We start from the raw sequence: 13,499 nt of genomic DNA on the forward strand, positions 1-13,499 counted from the left end.
GACTTTTTCGATTACAGCTTCGGAGGCTCAGGTTTGTAAGTGGAAAATGGTTCTTGAGAAGAGGCAAAAATATCTTGAACACTTGGTTCTTATCTAGAAAGGTTCGTAGGTAGAGGTGTTTGTAGGTAGAGGTACCACTGTATCTCACTATTTCATTATTTCAGCCTTGCACCAAATTGGTTAGAGTCATAAAGTATTCAGACTGCTTTTAGCTAAGTAGCTGAGCACCATTACAGAGTTCTGAGGAGCCCTTGGCTCAGCATGCTTCCTTAAGTAGACGGTAGCAGGATGGAAGCAGATGAGCTGAATGGAGAGGCATTCCTGCATCAACCTGGGAAGAATATTAATCCTGTTTAGAGTATTGCAGTCCAAAGATGGAAGGAAGTAGATCCCCTTGGTTTTACCTTTGCTTCAATGAAAATAGATTGTTACATGTTACAAATAATTTTTTATTTTTTTCCCTAACATTTCCCCCAATTGGCTTTCATGCCTAAACAGGACTAAAATTCACTATTTCCTGGATTCTAGCCTGTTGCCTTAACCTCTAGACAAAACTGGCTCAATTACAAGTTAGCAACCAGCATGTACGTGTATTTCTCACTAGAATGAAGGTAAGAAGACTCTGCACTTTGAAAAGCTGTTTTAGTTTTATGCATGAACTTGTCTCATTAGTGCTAAAGTGAGAGAAAAAATTATGCTAAAATGAGAAATACTATGTAAAAATTATGCATTGTAACATGTTTGGCTCTTCTCTAGATCTCCTCATTTTCAAGGTTTGCAAAAGGTTTGTTGGATTTGCATTTGGCTGAAGATATTTACAGAACTCCCAGAATGGCAAAACTGGTTAAAGCAATTTCCTAATTTTAAGCGTTCTACAATTTCATTCAGAAGTCATGCCAAGTGTTCGTGTAGAACATGCAAAGGAAACCAAGTCTGCAAAGTCCTTTACTGACACAGCTCAAATATATTGTACAGTGGTACCTCGAGATACGAGTTTAATTCGTTCCGGACCTGGGCTCTTAAGTCGAGCAGCTCTTATCTCGAACGACTTTTCCCCATAGGAATTAATGTAAATAATTTTAATTGGTTCCAGCCCTCAAAAAACTCACAAAGTTAGTCTAAATTATGCAGAAAGACATGTTTTTAATGAAGAAATGTACATGTACATATAAATGAATAATGAAGTTTCTTTCACTTAACTTGTAAACTTTCTTAAACTTTTAAATTTACATATGTTCAACTTCTCTGCCACCCAATCCTGTAGGACAGAGGTCCCCAACCCTTTTTGCACCAGGGACCGGCTTTAAGCGATCAAGAGAGGAATGGGTGAATGAATGGACGGAGGGTGGGAAGGAAGGAAGGAAAGAGGGAAGGGACAGGAACAGAGGAAGGAAGCAAGGAAACTTATGAAAGGGGAGAGTAAGAGAGGAATGAGTGAAGGGAGGGAGGGAGGGAAGAAGGTGGGAAGGAGAAAGAAAAGAAGAAATAGAGGAAGGGAAGGTAAAAGAGAGAAAGAAAAAGAGCAAGAAAGAAAGCTGCAAGCACCCCCCCGAGCCCCCCAGGCCGGCTGCAACCTTTTAAAACATGCGCGCCGCTTCGCAGCTGTCTCCTGAAGCCGAACGCGGAAGTTAGCGTTTGGCTTCAGGAGACAGCTCCTTGGCGCTTGTATCTCGAATTTGGGCTTGTAAGTAGAACAAAAATATCTCTCCCCTCCCAGCTCTTATCTCGAGTTGCTCTTAAGTAGAGCAGCTCTTATGTCGGGGTTCCACTATATATGGATGCCCTTCTACTTTTATGCAAAGTGTTTTTAAGTGGCATTTAAAAAATACAAACTAAGGGAGAATGCAGGAGTAACTTAGAGCAAATAGGGTAAATACTTTGTAGAAACAGTTACATTAAGATAACTAAGACCAAGTACCGGTATTTGTTTAATGGGAGAACTAAATTTGTTTTCACACAAAAATCTAGCTTGATTCTCCTTTCAAGATTTTTAAAATTTAAGCACAATATTAAAATGGAGATAGGAGCATTACTGCTGCTGTTAAGCAATTGGAAGCTGAGGTCTATTAAAGGCATCCATAAATCTACTGTACTTAACCCTGCTCTAGTTTTATGTTCTCTGCCCAGAGCAGGATGCATGCTATTTTTAAAACCTTTTTTTGAAAATCAAAAAGTTATTTTGAAGCTTTTAGATTTTTGGGCCGTTGTGTATTTATTTATTTATTTATATAGTAATTTGTATATTATCTGATTGCAACACAGGAAGCAGATTATTTTTGTGTTTCTGTAATTATAATCAGCTAAACATAATTACAATGCCATCAGTGCTTGTTTCCATAACTGGATTTTTTCATACAGAGAAAGAAAATTGCTTTTATGGTTTCCCTAGATCAGTGTTTCCCAACCTTGGCAACTTGAAGATATTTGGACTTCAACTCCCATAATTCCCCAGCCAGCGAATGCTGGCTGGGGAATTCTGGGAGTTAAAGTCCAAATATCAGGTTGGGAAACACTGCCCTAGATGTTAACAGGTTGGGTGCCATTTTGACTTCAGGTTGCTATCGTTGATACAGAGTAAGAGGGTTGTTACTGTGCAGGCCATCTCCTACTTCTCCAGTGCTAGTTACCTGGTGTTTTTTTTTAAAAAAAAAAGAGTACAGGTAGTCCTCAATTTATGACCACAATTGAGCCCAAAATATATGTTGCTAAGTGAAAAAAAAGTGAGTTTTGCACTGTTTTTATGACTTTTCTTGCCATATTTGTTAAGAGGACCTCTGCAGTTGTTAAATAATAACATGGTTGTTAAGTGAATTTGGTTTCCCCATTGATTTTGATTTTCAGAATGTTGCAAAAGAGAATTATATGACCCTGAGACACTGCAAATGTCATAAACGTCAGTAAGTTATCAAGCATCCGAATGTAACTCACATGACCGTGGGGGAGGCTGCAATGATCATAACTATTGTAACTTTGAATAGTCACTAAGCAAATTGTTGTAAGTCAAGGACTACCTATATAATGGCTACTTATCACTATAAAGCAAGGGTGTTATAGATTAGGCAAGCACCATGATTTAGATTACTAGAGTTGGAAGGGACCTTGTAGGTCATCTAGTCCAAGCTCAAGCAGGAGTCCCTACACCATTTAAGATTTAAGATTAAGATTTATTAGATTTGTATGCCTCCCCTCTCCGAAGACTCGGGGCAGCTCACAACAACAACAATACAATACATATAATACAAATCCAATAAAGTTAAAAAATGAAATTTAAAACCCATAGATATTAAAAGCAATAATACTGCACAATCACACCATTCTCATATATTACAGTCAGGAAAAAAGGTGGTGGTGGGGGTAGAAATAGTTATTCCCCACATGCCTGGCGGCATAGATAGGTCTTCAACATCTTGCGGAAGGCAGGAAGGGTAGGGGCAATTCGAATCTCCGGGGGGAGTTGATTCCAGAGGGCCCGGGTCACCACAGAGAAGGCTCTTCCCCTGGGTCCCGCCAAACAGCATTGTTTAGTCCAGTGTTTCCCAACCGGTGTGCCGCGGCACACTGGTGTGCCGCGAGACATGGTCAGGTGTGCCGCGAAGAAATAAGCTCAGCTTCTGGTCTCGCAACTTTTTGCGAAGAGAAAAAAGTTGTGAGACCGGAAGCTGAGCTTGCTTCTTTGCGCCTTCCAAGTGTTCCAGCAGCTGCGGCGCCCCGCCTGGCTGGAGCTTCCCTGTCAGCAGGTGAGCTTTGGGGCTTGGTGGGAGGGCAGCGGGAGGGCGGTGCGCAGCGGGAGGGTGATGGCGGCGGCAGCGGCAGCGGGCAGGAGCCATGCCGTGGGGCGGTGGCAGGGTGGTCCTTCTCTCTCTCCCCCTCTCTTGCTTTCTCTTTCTCTCCCCCCTCTCTCCCTCTCTCTTTCTCCCAGTAGCCGTGGGGCGATGTCAGGGTGATCAGCTGTGAGGCGGAGCTCCGGAACAGAGGAACAGAGGCACCGACGGCGGCGGCTGGAAATGCTGGAATTGCGTGGCTGGCACTTGCCTGCTGGCTGGACCAGGACGGAGGCTCAAGCCCCACGTCCATGCCCAGTGCAACGCCAGAAATGTACGGCGTCTAGCCACCGCCGTCTGTGCCTCCGTTCTGGAGCTCCGCCTCACAGCTGATCATCCTGCCGTCGCCCCAAGGCTACTGGGAGAAAAAGAGAGGGAGAGAGGGGGGAGAGAAAGAGAAAGCAAGAGAGGGAGTGAGAGAAAGAGAGAGGAAGAGAGGGGGGGAGAGAAAGAGAGAAAGATATAGCAAGAGAGGGAGAGAGAAAGAGGGAGAGAGGGGGGAGAGAAAGAGAGAGAAAGAGATAGCAAGAGAGGTAGAGAGAGGAAGAGAGGGGGGATAGAAAGAGAGAAAGAGATAGCAAGAGAGGGAGAGAGAAAAGGAGAGAGGAAGAGAGGGGGAGAGAAAGAAGGAGAGAGAGGGGGGAGAGAAAGCAAAAGAAAGAGAGAAAGAGATAGCAAGAGAGAGGGGGAGAGAGGGGGAGAGAAAGAGAGAAAGCAAAAGAGAGAGAGAAAGAGAGAGAGAAAGAGAGAGGGAGAGAGAGGGGGAAGAGAGAAAGAGAGAAAGACAGCAAGAGAGAGAAAGCAAGAGAGAGAGAGAAAGAGGGGGGAAGGAGGGTGAGGGAAAGACAGAGGGAAGGAGGGAGAGAGAAGGAGGGCAAAAAAGAGAGGAAGGAAGGGAGAAACAAAGAGAGATGGAGAGAGAGGGGAAAGAAAGAGGAGGGAAGGGAGAGAGAGAGAGAAAGAGGGAGAGAGAAAAATAGAGCGAAAGGGAGGAAGAGAGATATTTTTTGTCCAAACTTTTTTTTACACACACACACCCGCCCACCCGCCCCCCGCTCAATGTTCCCCAGGATTTTGTAAATGCGAATAATGTGCCGCGGCTCAAAAAAGGTTGGGAAACATTGGTTTAGTCGACAGGACCCGGAGAAGGCCAACTCTGTGGGACCTGATTGGCCGCTGGGATTCGTGCAGCAGAAGGCGATCCCAGAGGTATTCTGGTCCGATGCCATGTAGGGCTTTATAGGTCATTACCAACACTTTCAGACAAATGGTCATCCATCCCCTCTTGAATGCTTCAAGTGTTGCAGCTCTCACATCCTCCACAGGCAAGCTGTTCCACTGGTTGATCATTCTCACTGTCAGAAAGTTCCTCCTTATTTCCAGGTTGAATCCCTCTTTGGTCAGTTTGCATCCATCATTCCTTGTCTGGCCTTCTGGTGCCTTGGAAAACAGTCTGACACACACACACACATTCTGTGTGGCAGCCCCTCAAGTATTGGAACATTGCTATCATGTCTCCCCTGGTCCTTCTCTTCGCCAGATTGGCCATGCCCAGTTCCTGCAATTGATCTTTGTATTAAACCATGAATTGGGCCCACCAATTATGCAGCTCTGCAGCAAAGTCTTTACTCTGCTAAGCATGGATCAACAGCTAAATAGCAGAATTCTGTGACAGCTCTACTTTCCTTGGTATCTTCAAAGAACAAACTGCAGTATTAAAACTAGGAGATGACAAGGACACGATTCCTCAGCATCACCTCCAGTTTCCAGGAAATATTGCTTCTGGCAGAGGCCCTTCTTTAACAGGAACCATGCGTCTAGGAATAACCGAGATTGCACACATGCGCCTTCAAGGGATGTACAAGATCATCAAGAATGACATGGAGCATCCTTGATACCTGGTGGTCTCTGTAATAACATCAACTCCATCTTGCTGCGATGCAGTCTCAGTCTATTTCAGTTGCTAAGAGCCGCCAATCACTGTGTTAGGATTTTTTCTGCATCTCTTGTTGGGCTTGGGATGAAAATATATACAGTGGTACCTCATCATACGAACTTAATTGGTTCCAGGAGGAGGTTCGTAAGCTGAAAAGTTCGTAAGATGAAACAATGTTTCCCATAGGAATCAATGTAAAAGCAAATAATGCCTGCAAAGCCTTCAGGAAAATCCCAAACTTTAGAAGGGAGGCGAACAGAGGGCAGGGAGGAGCAGCTAAAGGGGGCGGGTGGAAGAAGCAAGGCTAGGCTAAAGGGTGAGTGGGAAGGAAGAAAGGCAAGGGGGGCGCCCCTCCCTTTTCTTTTTTCAAAAGACACAGTTTCAATGCCTTTGCAAGCATGCAAAATCTTTACTCCTCCAAGCTGCCCCTCCCTTTTCTTTCTTAAAAAGACACAGTTTCAGTGCTTTTGCAAGCATGCAAAATCTTTACTCCTCCAAGCTGCCCCTCCCTTTTCTTTCTTCAAAAAAGGGAAAAAAAAGAAACCCCTTCATCCCAGCAGCAGCTGCTTGGGTTCGTAAGGTGAAAATAGTTCGGAAGAGGCAAAAAAATCTTAAACACCGGGTTCGTATCTTGAAAAGTTTGTTAGAAGAGGCGTTCATAAGATGAGGTACCACTGTAATTGGATAATGCTTCACCTCACACCTATGGATGATTTCTTCTAGCGGCTTCACATAGATCAGTGATGGCGAACCTTTTTTTCCTTGGGTGCTGAAAGAGCATGCGTGTGTGCTATCGCACATGCATGAGTGCCCACACCCATAATTCAATGCCTGGAGAAGGGGAAAATAGCTTCCCCCGCGCCCTGGAGGCCCTCTGGAGGCCAGAAACAGCCTGTTTTCCAACTTCTGCTGGGCCCATTAGGCTCCTGTTTCTCCCTCCCCAGGCTCCAAAGGCTTCCCTGGAGCCGGAAGAGGGCAAAAACACCCTCCCCCATCCCCCCAGAGGCTGTCTGGAAGCCAAAAATGCCCTCCCAGAGCCTTTGTGTTCTGTCTATAGGACAGTTTAATAAGGATACGCGCCCCTGTTCCTTGGGCGGGAAAATACTGAAACAGGATTGGTTGGATATAAATAGGATATAAATAGCTGCCAGGCACGGCCATTTTGTTGTTGTGTTACTAGTGCAAGTTGCTTATAATTACCTTCCAATAAATCCTTCAATGGTTCACAGACTATGCTGTCTTATTCCTGCACAGATCTAACACTTTGTGTGAGCCAAAAATCAGCTGGCTGGCACACACATGCATGTTGGAACTGAGCTAGGGCAATGACTCATGTGCCAACCAATATGACTCTGCGTGTCACCTGTGGCACCCATGCCACAGGTTCGCTATCACTGACATAGATATTACAGGATAGGGGAGACAGACAAACTCTGCGCTTTACCATTCTTCCCTCTGCAGTACTAAATTAAAGTGCTCACTCAGAAAGGAGCAGAACTATAACTAAACAATGCTCTCAATTCTCAACCTTCAGAGGCAGTCCAAGAAGACACTGTGGTCAATGGTAACGAACATCACTGAGAATTTAAAAAGTTTAGGAGAGATGAGCCACCGCTATTAAGGCTTTGCCTTAGGTCATCCATAAGAGTAATTAATGCAGTTTACAACCCATGCTTAGACCAGGACCTCAGCTGCAGAGGATCTAGAGAACTTGTTTCATCAACAGCCATGTGTAGTTCCTGTTGTGAATGGTCCACGACCAGTGGACCACTGGTGACCAGTTAGTCACAGATTCTGAGGAGGATGAACCGGGTCCATCTTGGTACCCTAGGCCAGTGTTTTTGACAACTGAGTCAGAGACTGACAGTGAGGGAGAATTGGAACCTGAGGAACCTCCAGAGACTGTAGAAACGATTGTAATGTCTGAATCAGAGGAGGGAGACATGGGAGTTCAGGAGCCCCTATTAGATGCCCAGGTCAGAGGGTCATGAAGCAAAGAGGAATATCTTTATGGGAAAAGATTCAGAAGTTGAGTCTATGAAAAAAAAGTCTAGACAGTATATCTCTAGGAAACAGTTGGCCATCCAGACAGTATATAAGGGAGGATTTCTGGGTAAAGGAGCTTGGAGTTCCAACATTTTGTAATAGTGAAAGTCCGAGATTTGGGGCTCTAGAAATGCTTCATTGGAAAACTGCTCTTATTCTTCTAAATTCATCGAGCAGAGATGCAGCTGTTTGAGGGAAACCTAGAGATCCGTGAATGTGCCTGCGGGACTCAAGAAACAATATCTCACTGAGGAATGTTATTTAGCTTTGATTCTCGGCTGCAGCCCATTTCTTTATCTCTTAGCCAATTTAACTGGGAAAGCAGCCAACATGGACTAAAACACCTGAACTTGCTTGTATAAATCCTGCTTTTCATATAAAAGTGTTTGATTTGAAATCTCAGTGCATGGATTTTCCCTTTGTTCCAATTTGATTAGGCCTAGCAGAACAGTTGCTTTCCTAACTCGTCCCTGTTTAATAAGAAAAGGCTGACAAAAGGATGATGATTGTTCTGTCGGGCTCTCTGGTAGACTCCTCCCAAAAATTCACAGGTACAAATTTCAGACACACACACGTTTGAAAATTCAAAACAATGTTCTTTATAATGAAAAGTCACTTAAACCAAGCCCTCTTTTGGTATAGCAAAGAGCACTCGTCTCCAAACAAACTGGTAATTTGTACAAGTCCCTTATCAGTTCTGTGATACTTAGCTTGCAGCTGTGAGGCAATTCACAGTCCTTCTTCTTTCACAAAATGAAACACACTTTGCTCTGGTTTAGTTTCAAAGCGGGGGAAAATCAGCACACAAAAAGTCAAAGTCAGTAAAGCAGTCACGAAACACAAGGATGAGATAATCCTCCACAATGGCCAAACCCACAGGCTGCTATTTATAGCAGCCTCACTAATTACCACAGCCCCACCCAACCACAGGTGGCCTCATTTTCTTTGATAATAATCTCTCAGTTGTTGTTGCCTATGCATCGCTCTCCGCATGCGTGGCTGTATCATTAACTCTTGTTCTGAATCCAAGGAGGAGCTAGATAATTGATCTCCTTCTGAGCTGTCTGCCCCACTCTCCTCCTCCCTGTCACTCATGTCTTCTTGGTCAGAGGAGCCTTCATCAGCAGATTCCACCAGGGGCAAAACAGGCCTGCAGCATGTGGATGTCTCCCCCACATCCACAGTCCTTGGGGCAGGAGCTGGGCCAGAGCTAACCACAACAATGATTAAGATGGTAGGATTAGGTCATTTGGGGAGATAGATTGTAATCAGCACCTTCAATGGCTGGTCTCTATAAGGCACATTTCCCATTTCTCATACCAACCTCATCATTCTCTTCTGGCTGTAGATAGAAGGCCAGGAACACAGAGGAAGAACACAGAATTATAGGTGGTATTACTTATCCCACACAGAGGACTCTTTTCTACTTCTTCAAATGTCACAATTTGAAATACTCCCAGATGACATTGCAACTTCAAGACATTACCTCTAGTCCTCTCATGAGAACATATACATCCATCACCCAACTCTGCTTGAATATGAGTGATTTTGTCAGCAAAATGCCTGGCACTCTGTCCATAGCAGGGCTTTGCAATCCAGTAGTCCCCAAGGGAGAATGAGTCATATTAAATAAGGCAGATGGGCAGAATTTTACAGCAAGATGTGTGCAGAGCAGTATTGATGCGCTTCAGTCCTCTTTCCTCCTTGTTGTAGGTTCAAACATGAGAAGTTGTCTTGATTTTTTTTGTCTTTAATCCAGGCATTTCCTTCTATTTTTTTTTTAAAAAAATTGAATTGCAAATGGCCTTGTTTACCAGATTGTTATGAGAAATGGAATATCTTCATGTACATTGTCCTGAATATGTTCTGCAACCCAACAAGACCAACGCAGACTTCAGAGGATAATCAGAACTGCAGAAAAAAAAATTGCTGCCAACCTGCCTTCCATTGAGGACCTGTATACTGCACAAGTCAAAAAGTGGGTGGGGAAAATATTTGCTGACCCCTCGCATCCTGGATATAAACTATTTCAACTTGTACCCTCAAAACGTCACTACAGAGCACTGCACACCAAGACAATTAGACACGAGAACAGTTTTCCCCCGAACACCATCACTTTGCTAAAGAAATAATTCCCTCAACATTGTCAAACTATTTACTAAGTCTGCACTACTACTACTAATAATAATAATTTATCAGATTTGTATGTCGCCCCTCTCCGAAGACTACTAATTCTACTAGTTTTTCTCATCATTCCTATCACCCATTTCCTCCCATTTATGACTGCAGAACTGTGTTACTTGTATTCTTAAGATTTTTATTAATATTGATTGTTTCCTCATTGCTTATTTGACACCTATGACAATCATTAAGTGCTGTACCTTATGATTCTTGACAAATGTATCTTTTTCTTTTATGTACGCTGAAAGCATATGCACCAAAGACAAATTCCTTGTGTGTCCAATCACACTTGGCCAATAAAGAATTCTATTCTATTCTATTCTATTCAAGGCATCTGGCACAAACCACTTGTCCCCCCGGATCCCCCTGTGGACACCCACTCAGAGGAAGGTCAGGACGCAGATATGACATGAAAACAGAAACCAGCCATTATAAACCTGAATTGTGACCGGTTTCCGGTCACAATTCAAAGTGTTGATAATGACCTTTAAAGCCCTTCATGGCATTGGACCAGAATACCTCCGGAACCATCTTCTACCACATGAATCCCAGCGGCCGATAAGGTCCCATAGAGTTGGCCTTCTCCGGGTCCTGTCGACCAAACAATGTCGTTTGGCGGGCCCCAGGGGAAGAGCCTTCTCTGTGGCAGCCCCGGCCCTCTGGAATCAACTCCCCCCGGAGATTAGAACGGGCCCTACCCTCCTTGTCTTTCGCAAGTTACTCAAGACCCACCTATATCGCCAGGCATGGGGGAATTAAGACATCTCCCCCAGGCTTTCTTATATTTTATGTTTGGTATGTATGTGTTGTATGGTTTTTAAATTGTTGGGGGGTTTTAATATAATTTTATTATTAGATTTGTTCCATTGTTATACTGTTGTTATTATTGTTGTGAGCCGCCCCGAGTCTTCGGAGAGGGGCAGCATACAAATCTAATAAATTGAATTGAAATTGAATTGAATGTCTATTCTGTTCATTTCAGCTGTATACACTTTAGAAATAGGTTTTCAATGATGATGAAGGAGATTCCTTCACCTGCCACAGAGATATAGCTTGGGGTTAGGCTCAATTGCCTTCCTTGCCTTATTAACTGCGGACACATTCATGGCTGGCCTGTTGGCCATGCCTACGTGGAGTTTTGTATTGTGGATTCATAGATGGAATTGTCTAACACTGTGGGAGAAGTGAGCCTAAAACCACATGCCCCTCTCTCTACTCTGGTGCTGCTTCGTCAGCATTCTCTCCTAAAGTAGCACTCTGTTTAAATATTAAGCATCTTGGCTGAAATATTAAACATTCTGACTCTTCCACAATCAGTGCTAGGCTGGACACAGTGAAAGTGGAGACAGGGCATTGTGCCAGATGTCTTGATGGCATTGTCTGCCTGTCCTATATTGGGGGTGGAGGGATCAATTCCCCACATAGAAAACACTTTTTTAAAGACATGCCAAATGGAAAGTTTAGCCTATTTTAAATATTCATTTTCATTTGTTCAAAGGACAAGCCAAGAAACCACCTATCCATCCATTGGATTTAAATCCTGATTCTTTCTTTAAAGGAGTGTGTTTGTGTGTTTACTGTTTGAAAGCTGCCTAGAGTCACTGAAAGCGAGTGGGCAGCAGTGATGGGCTCCTACGGGTATGGTCAGGTACGCAGAACCGGTAGAATTTTTTTTATTTTTTTTATTTTTTTCCTTTCTGGGCTCTGGGTATGTTTTTCCTAATGCAGTAAATGAGGTTGAATGTGTATAATTTTAGAAGAGTTGTGTGTGTGTGTGTACATACACATACAGTTTAAAGAGTAGACAATGTATATTTTTGTGTGCCTGTGTGTAATATGTATGTACACATATGGCATATATACATAGAATTAAATAGTATATTTTGGATGTTCAGTAACAGTAAATAGATAGGGAAAATTGTATGTACAGTAGTCCCTCGTTATATCGCGCTTCACCTACTGCGGCTTCACTTCATCGCGGGTTTTCACGAAATATTAATGAGAAAAATCATTCGCGGATCTTCGCTGGTTCGCGGGTTTCTGAGGAAGTCGATCGGCAGATTTAAACAGCCCACGGAACTCGATCGGCAGGTTTTTCAAAAAAAAAAAATCTAAAATTGTAAATACTGTATTTAAATACTGTATCTAAAATAAATACTGTGTGGGAAGGGTTTATAAACACTTAAAACAATGAAAACTTACCAAACAATTACAATATAAATACTTAAATAAGTACTATCAGTCGATAAATTCCCCATCGCGGATTTCACCTATCGCGGCCGGGTCTGGAACGTAACACCCGCGATAGGTGAGGTCTTACTGTATCTCTTTGAGGCAAGGAAAGGCCAGGCACCCTAACCCAAACCCTGGACGTGAGTGATGTCAAGTTGGCCACCTTTAAGTCAGTCACATGACCTTTAAGCCACCCTGGTCACATGATCATCAAGCCACTCCCTCCTGGCTACATGGCCGGCAAGCCACATCCACAAATAAGCCACGCCCACAGTGTGGTATTAAATTTTTTTGCAGCCCTTCACTGGTGGGCAGCCATATGCAACGTCTAAATAAATAAATAAAATGGGTAGTATGCTGTCTTCCTCTGACTCAGATATTCTACCAGAGGTCTGGAAGTTTGAGAGTTCAGTGCAATACCTTAGCTGCTGCTATCTCTGGACCCTTCTGGGCCTAGAGCTCTAATGTCCTTGCTGGGATCTATTGGGACCAATCTCCTAGCTTAGGAATCACCGTCTGGTGCATTCCTACCACCACTGGGACCACTTTGGCCTTTACGTTCTACATTTTCTATCCTTCTTTCTTCAGGTCCTGGTCTTTCTCTGGCTTATCAAGCTTCTTCCTAATAGTGTTGTCAGGGTTTAAAGCATTAGACCACTTTAGACCGCTTTAGACCGCTCTCTACATGGGGCTACTTTTGAAAAGTGTTTGGAAACTCCAGATCATGCAGAATGCGGCCACGAGAGCTATCATGGGGCTACCTAGATTTGCCCACATCTTTTCAACACTCCGCAGCCTGCCGATCAGTTTCTGGTCACAATTCAAAGTGTTGGTTATGACCTATAAAGCCCGACATGGCATCGGACCACAATACCTTCGGGACCGTCTTCTGCCGCACGAATCCCAGCGACCGATGAGGTCCCTCAGATTTGGCCTTCTCCGGGTCCTGTCAACTAAACAATGTCATCTGGCGGGACCCAGGAGAAGAGCCTTTTTTTGTGGTGGCCCCAGTCCTCTGGAATCAACCCCGCCCCCAGAGATTAGAATTGCCTCCCCACTCCTCACCTTTCGTAAGTTATTGAAAACTCATCTTTGTAGCCAGGCATGGGGGAAACTGACATATCCCCCAACTATCTTGGTTGGTGTGTGGTTTGAATGGATTGTGATTTTACTATAAGGGTTTTTAAATTGTTTTTTAAATACTGGATTTGTAGACTGTTTATTGTTGTTGTGAGCTGCCCTGAGTCCTCGGATGGGGCAGCATACAAATCTAATAAATTATT

Source organism: Erythrolamprus reginae, chromosome 5, assembly GCF_031021105.1.
Source record: "Erythrolamprus reginae isolate rEryReg1 chromosome 5, rEryReg1.hap1, whole genome shotgun sequence".
In the NCBI taxonomy this organism is placed as follows: Eukaryota; Metazoa; Chordata; class Lepidosauria; order Squamata; family Dipsadidae; genus Erythrolamprus; species Erythrolamprus reginae.